This window comes from Narcine bancroftii, chromosome 2 (genome assembly GCF_036971445.1).
Source record: "Narcine bancroftii isolate sNarBan1 chromosome 2, sNarBan1.hap1, whole genome shotgun sequence".
In the NCBI taxonomy this organism is placed as follows: Eukaryota; Metazoa; Chordata; class Chondrichthyes; order Torpediniformes; family Narcinidae; genus Narcine; species Narcine bancroftii.
The window spans coordinates 2431769-2445262 of record NC_091470.1 but is presented as its reverse complement, the minus strand read 5'-3'; positions in this window follow the sequence as shown (position 1 = coordinate 2445262).

Sequence of the window (13494 nt, the reverse complement as noted above, 5' to 3'; positions counted from 1 at the left end):
CCTTTGACATTTCATTCTCTATCCCCTTGACATTTTATTCCCTCTCGCTGTTAAATATTATTCCCTCTTCCTGTGACTTTTTATTCCCTTCTCCCTGTGACATTCTATTCCCTCTCGCTGTGATTTTTTATTCCCTCTCCCTGTGATATTTTATTTCCTTCTCCCTGTGATATTTTATTCGCACTCCCTTTGACATTTTATTCCCATCTCCTAGTGACATTTTATTCCCTTCTCACTGTGACATTTCATTCCCTCTCCCTGTGACGTTTTATTCCCTCTTCCTGTGACATTTTATTCCCTTCTCCCTGTGACAATTCATTCCCTCCTCCTGTGACATTTCTTTCCCTTCTTCCTGTGACATTTCTTTCCCTCCCCCTGTTAAATCTTATTCCCTCTCCTTGGGATATTTTATTCCCTTCTCCCTGTGTCATTTCATTCCCTCTCCCCGTGACATTTTATTCCCACTCCCTGTGACATTTTATTCCCTCTCCCTGTGATTTTTTATTCCCTCTCCCTGTGAAATTTTATTCCATCTCCCTGTAATATTTTATTTCATTCTCCCTGTGACATTATATTCCCTTCTCCCTGTGACATTTTATTTCCTTCTCCCTGTGACATTTCATTCCCTCTCCCTGTGACATTTTATTCCCTTCTCCCTGTGACATTTTATTGCCTTCTCCCTGTGACATTTTATTCCTTCTCCCTGTGACATTTCATTCTCTCGCCCTGTAACATTTTATTCCCTTCTCCCTGTGACATTTTATTCCCTCTCCATGTGACATTTTATTCCCTTCTCCCTGTGACATTTTATTCCCTCTCGCTGTGACATTTTATTCCCTCTCCCTGTGACAGTTTATTCCCTTCTCCCTGTGACAATTTATTCCCTCTCCCTGTGAAATTTTATTGCCTCTTCCTGTGACTTTTTATTCCCTTCTCCCTGTGACATTTTATTCCCACTCCCTTTGATTTTTTATTCCCTCTCCCTGTGACATTTTATTCCCTTCTCCCTGTGACATTTCATTCCCTCTCCCTGTGACATTTCATTCCCTCCCCCTTTGACATTTCATTCTCTATCACCGTGACATTTTATTCCCTCTCGCTGTTAAATATTATTCCCTCTTCCTGTGACTTTTTATTCCCTTCTCCCTGTGACATTTTATTCCCTCTCGCTGTGATTTTTTATTCCCTCTCCCTGTGAAATTTTATTCCTTCTCCCTGTGATATTTTATTTCCTTCTCCCTGTGACATTTTATTCCCACTCCCTTTGACATTTTATTCCCATCTCCTAGTGACATTTTATTCCCTTCTCACTGTGACATTTCATTCCCTCACCCTGTGACGTTTTATTCCCTCTTCCTGTGACATTTTATTCCCTTCTCTCTGTGACAATTCATTCCCTCCTCCTGTGACATTTCTTTCCCTTCTACCTGTGACTTTTCATTCCCTCCCCCTGTGACATCTTATTCGCTCTCCTTGGGATATTTTATTCCCTTCTCCCTGTGTTGTTTCATTCCCTCTCCCCGTGACATTTTATTCCCACTCCCTGTGATTTTTTATTCCCTCTCCCTGTGAAATTTTATTCCATCTCCCTGTAATATTTTATTTCATTCTCCCTGTGACATTTTATTCCCTTCTCCCTGTGACAATTCATTCCCTCCTCCTGTGACATTTCTTTCCCTTCTACCTTTGACATTTCATTCCCTCCCCCTGTGACATCTTATTCCCTCTCCTTGGGATATTTTATTCCCTTCTCCATGTGTCGTTTCATTCCCTCTCCCCGTGACATTTTATTCCCTCTCCCTGTGATTTTTTATTCCCTCTCCCTGTGAAATTTTATTCCATCTCCCTGTAATATTTTATTTCATTCTCCCTGTGACATTTTATTCCCTTCTCCCTGTGACATTTTATTTCCTTCTCCCTGTGACATTTCATTCCCTCTCCCTGTGACGTTTTATTCCCTCTTCCTGTGACATTTTATTCCCTTCTCCCTGTGACAATTCATTCCCTCCTCCTGTGACATTTCTTTCCCTTCTACCTGTGACATTTAATTCCCTCCCCCTGTGACATCTTATTCCCTCTCCCTGTGACATTTTATTCCCTTCTCCCTGTGACATTTTATTTCCTTCTCCCTGTGACATTTCATTCCCTCTCCCTGTGACATTTTATTCTCTTCTCCCTGTGACATTTTATTCCCTTCTCCCTGTGACATTTTATTCCTTCTCCCTGTGACATTTTATTCTCTAGCCCTGTGACATTTTATTCCCTTCTCCCTGTGACATTTTATTCCTTCTCCCTGTGACATTTTATTCTCTCGCCCTGCGACATTTTATTCCCTTCTCCCTGTGACATTTTATTCCCTCTCCCTTTGACATTTCATTCTCTAATCCCGTGACATTTTATTCCCTCTCGCTGTTAAATATTATTCCCTCCCCCTGTGACGTTTTATTCCCTCTTCCTGTGACATTTTATTCCCTTCTCCCTGTGACAAATCATTCCCTCCTCCTGTGACATTTCTTTCCCTTCTACCTGTGACATTTCATTCCCTCCCCCTGTGACATCTTATTCCTTCTCCTTGGGATATTTTATTCCCTTCTCCATGTGTCGTTTCATTCCCTCTCCCCGTGCCATTTTATTCCCTCTCCCTGTGATTTTTTGTTCCCTCTCCCTGTGAAATTTTATTCCATCTCCTTGTAATATTTTATTTCATTCTCCCTGTGACATTTTATTCCCTTCTCCCTGTGACATTTTATTCCCTCTCCCTGTGACATTTTATTCCCTGTCCCTGTGACAGTTTATTCCCTTCTCCCTGTGACATTTTATTCCCTTCTCCCTGTGACATTTTATTCCCTTTTCCCTGTGACATTTCATTCCCTCTCCCTGTGACATTTCATTCCCTCCCCCTTTGACATTTCATTCTCTATCCCCGTGACATTTTATTCCCTCTCGCTGTTAAATATTATTCCCTCTTCTTGTGACTTTATTCCCTTCTCCCTGTGTCGTTTCATTCCCTCTCCCCGTGACATTTTATTCCCACTCCCTCTGATTTTTTATTCCCTCTCCCTGTGAAATTTTATTCCTTCTCCCTGTGATATTTTATTTCCTTCTCCAAGTGACATTTTATTCCCTTCTCACTGTGACATTTCATTCCCTCTCCCTGTGACGTTTTATTCCCTCTTCCTGTGACATTTTATTCCCTTCTCCCTTTGACAATTCATTCCCTCCTCCTGTGACATTACTTTCCCTTCTACCTGTGACATTTCATTCCCTCCCCCTGTGACATCTTATTCCCTCTCCTTGGGATATTTTATTCCCTTCTCCCTGTGTCGTTTCATTCCCTCTCCCCGTGACATTTTATTCCCACTCCCTCTGATTTTTTATTCCCTCTCCCTGTGACATTTTATTCCCTTCTCCCTGTGACAATTCATTCCCTCCTCCTGTGACATTTCTTTCCCTTCTACCTGTGACATTTCATTCCCTCCCCCTGTGACATCTTATTCCCTCTCCTTGGGAAATTTTATTCCTTCTCCATGTGTCGTTTCATTCCTTCTCCCCGTGACATTTTATTCCCTCTCCCTGTGATTTTTTATTCCCTCTCCCTGTGAAATTTTATTCCATCTCCCTGTAATATTTTATTTCATTCTGCCTGTGACATTTTATTCCCTTCTCCCTGTGACATTTTATTTCCTTCTCCCTGTGACATTTCATTCCCTCTCCCTGTGACATTTTATTCCCTTCTCCCTGTGACATTTTATTCCCTTCTCCCTGTGACATTTTTTTCCTTCTCCCTGTGACATTTTATTCTCTCGCCCTGTGACATTTTATTCCCTTCTCCCTGTGACATTTTATTCCCTCTTCCTGCAACATTTTATTCCCTTCTCCGTGACATTTTATTCCCTGTCCCTGTGACAGTTTATTCCCTTCTCCCTGTGACATTTTATTCCCTTCTCCCTGTGACATTTTATTCCCTTCTCCCTGTGACATTTCATTCCCTCTCCCTGTGACATTTCATTCCCTCCCCCTTTGACATTTCATTCTCTATCCCCGTGACATTTTATTCCCTCTCGCTGTTAAATATTATTCCCTCTTCCTGTGACTTTTTATTCCCTTCTCCCTGTGACATTTTATTCCCTCTCGCTGTGATTTTTTATTCCCTCTCCCTGTGAAATTTTATTCCTTCTCCCTGTGATATTTTATTCCCTTCTCACTGTGACATTTCATTCCCTCTCCCTGTGACGTTTTATTCCCTCTTCCTGTGACATTTTATTCCCTTCTCCCTGTGTCATTTCATTCCCTCTCGCCGTGACATTTTATTCCCACTCCCTGTGACATTTTATTCCCTCTCCCTGTGATTTTTTATTCCCTCTTCCTGTGAAATTTTATTCCATCTCCCTGTAATATTTTATTTCATTCTCCCTGTGACATTTTATTCCCTTCTCCCTGTGACATTTTATTTCCTTCTCCCTGTGACATTTCATTCCCTCTCCCTGTTACATTTTATTCCCTTCTCCCTGTGACATTTTATTCTATCTCCCTGTGACATCTTATTCCTTCTCCCTGTGACATTTTATTCCCTTCTCCCTGTGACAGTTTATTCCCTTAACCTGTGACATTTTATTCCCTTCTCCCTGTGACATTTTATTTCCTTCTCCCTGTGACATTTCATTCCCTCTCCCTGTTACATTTTATTCCCTTCTCCCTGTGACATTTTATTCCCTTCTCCCTGTGACATTTTATTCCTTCTCCCTGTGACATTTTATTCCCTTCTCCCTGTGACATTTTATTCCCTTCTCCCTGTGACATTTTATTACCTCTTCCTGTAACATTTTATTCCCTTCTCCCTGTGACATTTTATTCCCTCTCCCTGTGACATTTTATTCCCTCTCCCTGTGAAATTTTATTCCCTCTTCCTGTGACTTTTTATTCCCTTCTCCCTGTGACATTTTATTCCCACTCCCTTTGATTTTTTATTCCCTCTCCCTGTGAAATTTTATTCCTTTTCCCTGTGATATTTTATTTCCATCTCCCTGTAACATTTTATTCCCTTCTCACTGTGACATTTCATTCCCTCTCCCTGTGACGTTTTCTTCCCTCTTCCTGTGACATTTTATTCCCTTCTCCCTGTGACACTTCATTCCCTCCTCCTATGACATTTCTTTCCCTTCTACCTGTGACATTTCATTCCCTCCCCCTGTGACATCTTATTCCCTCTCCTTGGGATATTTTATTCCCTTCTCCCTGTGTCATTTCATTCCCTCTCCCCGTGACATTTTATTCCCACTCCCTGTGATTTTTTATTCCCTCTCCATGTGAAATTTTATTACATCTCCCTGTAATATTTTATTTCATTCTCCCTGTGACATTTTATTCCCTTCTCCCTTTGACAATTCATTCCCACCTCCTGTGACATTTCTTTCCCTTCTACCTGTGACATTTCATTCCCTTCCCCTCTGACATCTTATTCCGTCTCCTTGGGATATTTTATTCCCTTCTCCCTGTGTCGTTTCATTGCCTCTCCCCGTGACATTTTATTCCCTATCCCTGTGATTTTTTATTCCCTCTCCCTGTGAAATTTTATTCCATCTCCCTGTAATAATTTATTTCATTCTCCCTGTGACATTTTATTCCCTTCTCTCTGTGACATTTTATTCCTTCTCACTGTGACATTTCATTCTTTCGCCCTGTGACATTTTATTCCCTTCTCCCTGTGACATTTTATTCCTTCTCCCTGTGACAGTTTATTCCCTACTACCTGTGACATTTAATTCCCTTCTACCCGTGACAATTTATTTCCTCTCACTGTGAAATTTTATTCCCTCTTCCTGTGACTTTTTATTCCCTTCTGCCTGTGACATTTTATTCCCACTCCCTTTGATTTTTTAATCCCTCTCCCTGTGAAATTTTATTCCTTTTCCCTGTGATATTTTATTTCCTTCTCCCTGTGACATTTTATTCCCTTCTCCCTGTGAAATTTTATTCCCTCTCCCTGTGAAATTTTATTCCCTTCTCCCTGTGACATTTTATTCCCTCTCCCTGTGACATTTTATTCCCTCTCCCTGTGACATTTTATTCCCTCTCCCTGTGAAATTTTAATCCCTTCTCCCTGTGACATTTTATTCCCTTGTCCCTGTGACATTTCATTCCCTTCTCCCTGTGACATTTCATTCCCTCTCCCTGTGACATTTCATTCCCTCCCCCTTTGACATTTCATTCTCTATCCCCGTGACATTTTATTCCCTCTCGCTGTTAAATATTATTCCCTCTTCCTGTGACTTTTTATTCCCTTCGCCCTTTGACATTCTATTCCCTCTCGCTGTGATTTTTTATTCCCTCTCCCTGTGATATTTTATTTCCTTCTCCCTGTGATATTTTATTCCCACTCCCTTTGACATTTTATTCCCATCTCTTAGTGATATTTTATTCCCTTCTCACTGTGACATTTCATTCCCTCTCCCTGTGACGTTTTATTCCCTCTTCCTGTTACATTTTATTCCCTTCCCCCTGTGACAATTCATTCCCTCCTCCTGTGACATTCCTTTCCCTTCTTCCTGTGACATTTCTTTCCCTCCCCCTGTTACATCTTATTCCCTCTCCTTGGGATATTTTATTCCCTTCTCCCTGTGTAATTTCATTCCCTCTCCCCGTGACATTTTATTCCCATTCCCTGTGACATTTTATTCCCTCTCCCTGTGATTTTTTATTCCCTCTCCCTGTGAAATTTTATTCCATCTCCCTGTAATATTTTATTTCATTCTCCCTGTGACATTATATTCCCTTCTCCCTGTGACATTTTATTTCCTTCTCCCTGTGACATTTCATTCCCTCTCCCTGTGACATTTTATTCCCTTCTCCCTGTGACATTTTATTCCCTTCTCCCTGTGACATTTTATTCCTTCTCCCTGTGACATTTTATTCTCTCGCCCTGTGACATTTTATTCCCTTCTCCCTGTGACATTTTATTCCCTCTTCCTGTAACATTTTATTCCCTTCTCCCTGTGACATTTTATTCCCTCTCCATGTGACATTTTATTCCCTTCTCCCTGTGACATTTTATTCCCTCTCGCTGTGACATTTTATTCCCTCTCCCTGTGACAGTTTATTCCCTTCTCCCTGTGACATTTTATTCCCTCTCCCCGTGACAATTTATTCCCTCTCCATGTGAAATTTTATTGCCTCTTTCTGTGAAATTTTATTCCTTCTCCCTGTGATATTTTATTTCCTTCTCCCTGTGACATTTTATTCCCACTCCTTTTGACATTTTATTCCCATCTCCCTGTGACATTTTATTCCCTTCTCCCTGTGACATTTTATTCCCTCTCCCTGTGACATTTTATTCCCTTCTCCCTGTGACATTTTATTTCCTTATCCCTGTGATATTTCATTCCCTCTCCCTGTTACATTTTATTCCCTTCTCCCTGTGACATTTTATTCCCTTCTCACTGTGACATTTTATTCCTTCTCCCTGTGACATTTTATTCCCTTCTCCCTGTGACATTTTATTCCCATCTCCCTGTGACATTTTATTACCTCTTCCTGTAACATTAAATTCCCTTCTCCCTGTGACATTTTATTCCCTCTCCCTGTGACATTTTATTCCCTTCTCCCTGTGACAGTTTATTCCCTTCTCCCTGTGACATTTTATTCCCTCTCCCCGTGACAATTTATTCCCTCTCCCTGTGAAATTTTATTCCCTCTTCCTGTGTCTTTTTATTCCCTTCTCCCTGTGACATTTTATTACCACTCCCTTTGATTTTTTATTCCCTCTCCCTGTGAAATTTTATTCCTTTTCCCTGTGATATTTTATTTCCTTCTCCCTGTGACATTTTATTCCTTTCTCACTGTGACATTTCATTCCCTCTCCCTGTGACGTTTTATTCCCTCTTCCTGTGACATTTTATTCCCTTCTCCGTATGACACTTCATTCCCTCCTCCTATGACATTTCTTTCCCTTCTACCTGTGACATTTCATTCCCTCCCCCTGTGACATCTTATTCCCTCTCCTTGGGATATTTTATTCCCTTCTCCCTGTGTCATTTCATTCCCTCTCCCCGTGACATTTTATTCCCACTCCCTGTGATTTTTTATTCCCTCTCCATGTAAAATTTTATTACATCTCCCTGTAATATTTTATTTCATTCTCCCTGTGACATTTTATTCCCTTCTCCCTTTGACAATTCATTCCCACCTCCTGTGACATTTCTTTCCCTTCTACCTGTGACATTTCATTCCCTCCCCCTCTGACATCTTATTCCGTCTCCTTGGGATATTTTATTCCCTTCTCCCTGTGTCGTTTCATTCCCTCTCCCCGTGACATTTTATTCCCTATCCCTGTGATTTTTTATTCCCTCTCCCTGTGAAATTTTATTCCCTGTTCCTGTGACTTTTTATTCCCTTCTCCCTGTGACATTTTATTCCCACTCCCTTTGATTTTTTAATCCCTCTCCCTGTGAAATTTTATTCCTTTTCCCTGTGATATTTTATTTCCTTCTCCCTGTGACATTTTATTCCCTTCTCCCTGTGAAATTTTATTCCCTCTCCCTGTGAAATTTTATTCCCTTCTCCCTGTGACATTTTATTCCCTCTCCCTGTGACATTTTATTCCCTCTCCCTGTGACATTTTATTCCCTCTCCCTGTGAAATTTTAATCCCTTCTCCCTGTGACATTTTATTCCCTTGTCCCTGTGACATTTCATTCCCTTCTCCCTGTGACATTTCATTCCCTCTCCCTGTGACATTTCATTCCCTCCCCTTTTGACATTTCATTCTCTATCCCCGTGACATTTTATTCCCTCTCGCTGTTAAATATTATTCCCTCTTCCTGTGACTTTTTATTTCCTTCTCCCTGTGACATTTCATTCCCTCTCCCTATTACATTTAATTCCCTTCTCCCTGTGACATTTTATTCCCTTCTCCCTGTGACATTTTATTCCTTCTCCCTGTGACATTTTATTCCCTTCTCCCTGTGACAGTTTATTCCCTTCTACCTGTGACATTTTATTCCCTTCTCCCTGTGACATTTTATTTCCTTCTCCCTGTGACATTTCATTCCCTCTCCCTGTTACATTTTATTCCCTTCTCCCTGTGACATTTTATTCCCTTCTCCCTGTGACATTTTATTCCTTCTCCCTGTGACATTTTATTCCCTTCTCCCTGTGACATTTTATTCCCTTCTCCCTGTGACATTTTATTACCTCTTCCTGTAACATTTTATTCCCTTCTCCCTGTGACATTTTATTCCCTCTCCCTGTGACATTTTATTCCCTTCTCCCTGTGACAGTTTATTCCCTTCTCCCTGTGACAGTTTATTCCCTCTCCCCGTGACAATTTATTCCCTCTCCCTGTGAAATTTTATTCCCTCTTCCTGTGACTTTTTATTCCCTTCTCCCTGTGACATTTTATTCCCACTCCCTTTGATTTTTTATTCCCTCTCCCTGTGAAATTTTATTCCTTTTCCCTGTGATATTTTATTTCCTTCTCCCTGTGACATTTTATTCCCTTCTCACTCTGACATTTCATTCCCTCTCCCTGTGACGTTTATTTCCCTCTTCCTGTGACATTTTATTCCCTTCTCCGTGTGACACTTCATTCCCTCCTCCTATGACATTTCTTTCCCTTCTACCTGTGACATTTCATTCCCTCCCCCTGTGACATCTTATTCCCTCTCCTTGGGATATTTTATTCCCTTCTCCCTGTGTCATTTCATTCCCTCTCCCCGTGACATTTTATTCCCACTCCCTGTGATTTTTTATTCCCTCTCCATGTAAAATTTTATTACATCTCCCTGTAATATTTTATTTCATTCTCCCTGTGACATTTTATTCCCTTCTCCCTTTGACAATTCATTCCCACCTCCTGTGACATTTCTTTCCCTTCTACCTGTGACATTTCATTCCCTCCCCCTCTGACATCTTATTCCGTCTCCTTGGGATATTTTATTCCCTTCTCCCTGTGTCGTTTCATTGCCTCTCCCCGTGACATTTTATTCCCTATCCCTGTGATTTTTTATTCCCTCTCCCTGTGAAATTTTATTCCATCTCCCTGTAATAATTTATTTCATTCTCCCTGTGACATATTATTCCCTTCTCTCTGTGACATTTTATTCCTTCTCACTGTGACATTTCATTCTTTCGCCCTGTGACATTTTATTCCCTTCTCCCTGTGACATTTTATTCCCTCTCCCTGTGACATTTTATTCCCTCTCCCTGTGACAGTTTATTCCCTACTACCTGTGACACTTTATTCCCTTCTACCCGTGACAATTTATTTCCTCTCACTGTGAAATTTTATTCCCTCTTCCTGTGACTTTTTATTCCCTTCTGCCTGTGACATTTTATTCCCACTCCCTTTGATTTTTTAATCCCTCTCCCTGTGAAATTTTATTCCTTTTCCCTGTGATATTTTATTTCCTTCTCCCTGTGACATTTTATTCCCTTCTCCCTGTGAAATTTTATTCCCTCTCCCTGTGAAATTTTATTCCCTTCTCCCTGTGACATTTTATTCCCTCTCCCTGTGACATTTTATTCCCTCTCCCTGTGACATTTTATTCCCTCTCCCTGTGAAATTTTAATCCCTTCTCCCTGTGACATTTTATTCCCTTGTCCCTGTGACATTTCATTCCCTTCTCCCTGTGACATTTCATTCCCTCTCCCTGTGACATTTCATTCCCTCTCCCTTTGACATTTCATTCTCTATCCCCGTGACATTTTATTCCCTCTCGCTGTTAAATATTATTCCCTCTTCCTGTGACTTTGTATTCCCTTCGCCCTTTGACATTCTATTCCCTCTCGCTGTGATTTTTTATTCCCTCTCCCTGTGATATTTTATATCCTTCTCCCTGTGATATTTTATTCCCACTCCCTTTGACATTTTATTCCCATCTCTTAGTGACATTTTATTCCCTTCTCACTGTGACATTTCATTCCCTCTCCCTGTGACGTTTTATTCCCTCTTCCTGTTACATTTTATTCCCTTCACCCTGTGACAATTCATTCCCTCCTCCTGTGACATTCCTTTCCCTTCTTCCTGTGACATTTCTTTCCCTCCCCCTGTTACATCTTATTCCCTCTCCTTGGGATATTTTATTCCCTTCTCCCTGTGTCATTTCATTCCCTCTCCCCGTGACATTTTATTCCCATTCCCTGTGACATTTTATTCCCTCTCCCTGTGATTTTTTATTCCCTCTCCCTGTGAAATTTTATTCCATCTCCCTGTAATATTTTATTTCATTCTCCCTGTGACATTATATTCCCTTCTCCCTGTGACATTTTATTTCCTTCTCCCTGTGACATTTCATTCCCTCTCCCTGTGACATTTTATTCCCTTCTCCCTGTGACATTTTATTCCCTTTTCCCTGTGACATTTTATTCCTTCTCCCTGTGACATTTTATTCTCTCGCCCTGTGACATTTTATTCCCTTCTCCCTGTGACATTTTATTCCCTCTTCCTGTAACATTTTATTCCCTTCTCCCTGTGACATTTTATTCCCTCTCCATGTGACATTTTATTCCCTTCTCCCTGTGACATTTTATTCCCTCTCGCTGTGACATTTTATTCCCTCTCCCTGTGACAGTTTATTCCCTTCTCCCTGTAACATTTTATTCCCTCTCCCCGTGACAATTTATTCCCTCTCCATGTGAAATTTTATTGCCTCTTCCTGTGACTTTTTATTCCCTTCTCCCTGTGACATTTTATTCCCACTCCCTTTGATTTTTTATTCCCTCTCCCTGTGACATTTTATTCCCTTCTCCCTGTGACATTTCATTCCCTCTCCCTGTGACATTTCATTCCCTCCCCCTTTGACATTTCATTCTCTATCACCGCGACATTTTATTCCCTCTCGCTGTTAAATATTATTCCCTCTTCCTGTGACTTTTTATTCCCTTCTCCCTGTGACTTTTTATTCCCTCTCGCTGTGATTTTTTATTCCCTCTCCCTGTGAAATTTTATTCCTTCTCCCTGTGATATTTTATTTCCTTCTCCCTGTGACATTTTATTCCCACTCCTTTTGACATTTTATACCCATCTCCCTGTGACATTTTATTTCCTTCTCCATGTGACATTTCATTCCCTCTCCCTGTGACATTTTATTCCCTTCTCCCTGTGACATTTTATTCCCTCTCCCTGTGACATTTTATTCCCTTCTCCCTGTGACATTTTATTTCCTTATCCCTGTGATATTTCATTCCCTCTCCCTGTTACATTTTATTCCCTTCTCCCTGTGACATTTTATTCCCTTCTCACTGTGACATTTTATTCCTTCTCCCTGTGACATTTTATTCCCTTCTCCCTGTAACATTTTATTCCCTTCTCCCTGTGACATTTTATTACCTCTTCCTGTAACATTTAATTCCCTTCTCCCTGTGACATTTTATTCCCTCTCCCTGTGACATTTTATTCCCTTCTCCCTGTGACAGTTTATTCCCTTCTCCCTGTGATATTTTATTCCCTCTCCCCGTGACAATTTATTCCCTCTCCCTGTGAAATTTTATTCCCTCTTCCTGTGATTTTTTATTCCCTTCTCCCTGTGACATTTTATTCCCACTCCCTTTGATTTTTTATTCCCTCTCCCTGTGAAATTTTATTCCTTTTCCCTGTGATATTTTATTTCCTTCTCCCTGTGACATTTTATTCCTTTCTCACTGTGACATTTCATTCCCTCTCCCTGTGACGTTTTATTCCCTCTTCCTGTGACATTTTATTCCCTTCTCCGTATGACACTTCATTCCCTCCTCCTATGACATTTCTTTCCCTTCTACCTGTGACATTTCATTCCCTCCCCCTGTGACATCTTATTCCCTCTCCTTGGGATATTTTATTCCCTTCTCCCTGTGTCATTTCATTCCCTCTCCCGTGACATTTTATTCCCACTCCCTGTGATTTTTTATTCCCTCTCCATGTAAAATTTTATGACATCTCCCTGTAATATTTTATTTCATTCTCCCTGTGACATTTTATTCCCTTCTCCCTTTGACAATTCATTCCCACCTCCTGTGACATTTCTTTCCCTTCTACCTGTGACATTTCATTCCCTCCCCCTCTGACATCTTATTCCGTCTCCTTGGGATATTTTATTCCCTTCTCCCTGTGTCGTTTCATTCCCTCTCCCCGTGACATTTTATTCCCTATCCCTGTGATTTTTTATTCCCTCTCCCTGTGAAATTTTATTCCATCTCCCTGTAATAATTTATTTCATTCTCCCTGTGACATTTTATTCCTTCTCCCTGTGACATTTTATTCTTTCGCCCTGTGACATTTTATTCACTTCTCCCTGTGACATTTTATTCCCTCTCCCTGTGACATTTAATTCCCTCTCCCTGTGACAGTTTATTCCCTTCTACTTGTGACATTTTATTCCCTCTCCCCCTGACAATTTATTCCCTTTCCCTGTGAAATTTTATTCCCTCTTCCTGAGACTTTTTATTCCCTTCTCCCTGTGACATTTTATTCCCACTCCCTTTGATTTTTTAATCCCTCTCCCTGTGAAATTTTATTCCTTTT